Source organism: Tigriopus californicus, chromosome 10 (assembly GCF_007210705.1).
Source record: "Tigriopus californicus strain San Diego chromosome 10, Tcal_SD_v2.1, whole genome shotgun sequence".
Taxonomy (NCBI): Eukaryota; Metazoa; Arthropoda; class Copepoda; order Harpacticoida; family Harpacticidae; genus Tigriopus; species Tigriopus californicus.
In genome coordinates this window covers 11,733,509-11,733,941 of record NC_081449.1, presented here as the reverse complement: position 1 = coordinate 11,733,941, position 433 = coordinate 11,733,509, and the positions used below count along the sequence as shown (strand labels likewise).

Below are 433 nucleotides of genomic sequence, written 5' to 3'. Positions count from 1 at the left end.
ACTTCATACGACCACAAGATCTTGTTGGATGAATAGATGAACTTAGTCAAATTTGAACCCAAACCTTTACTTAGGGAACTCTGGAGACATGACGAAATTTGTGTCGCAAACACTACATAAAATTCGAATTTTCGGCCTGCTCTTGGTCAGCTACATAAGCTTTTGAGAATATAACTTTGAAACGAACCACTTCACAATGAAATCATATAAAATTGGCCTGCCCTTATTTGAAGATTTCTACGTTTCTTATTTTATTACTTTATTTCGAAGAGTGGCTCAGAGTCGTCATGACCAAGAGTAGGAAGGAAGCTTGTTCGCAGTCACATTTTTAAAGGTTCGTGTCTGGACTAGGTCAAGGATACCTAAAGGTCTCTCTGACTTAGTAGACGCAGTTTATAATCGATTTTGACGCTCACTGCAATTGCATCTTGAT

At 38.1% G+C, this 433-nt stretch overlaps 1 protein-coding gene across 1 annotated transcript in view; it reads right to left on the bottom strand.

Annotated features, from left to right (window-relative positions):
* The window catches only part of LOC131888971 (heterogeneous nuclear ribonucleoprotein H-like), a 10,700-nt gene that overhangs the window by 9,927 nt on the left and 340 nt on the right, over window positions 1-433 (bottom strand). The gene's annotated exons all lie outside the window — the stretch shown is intronic.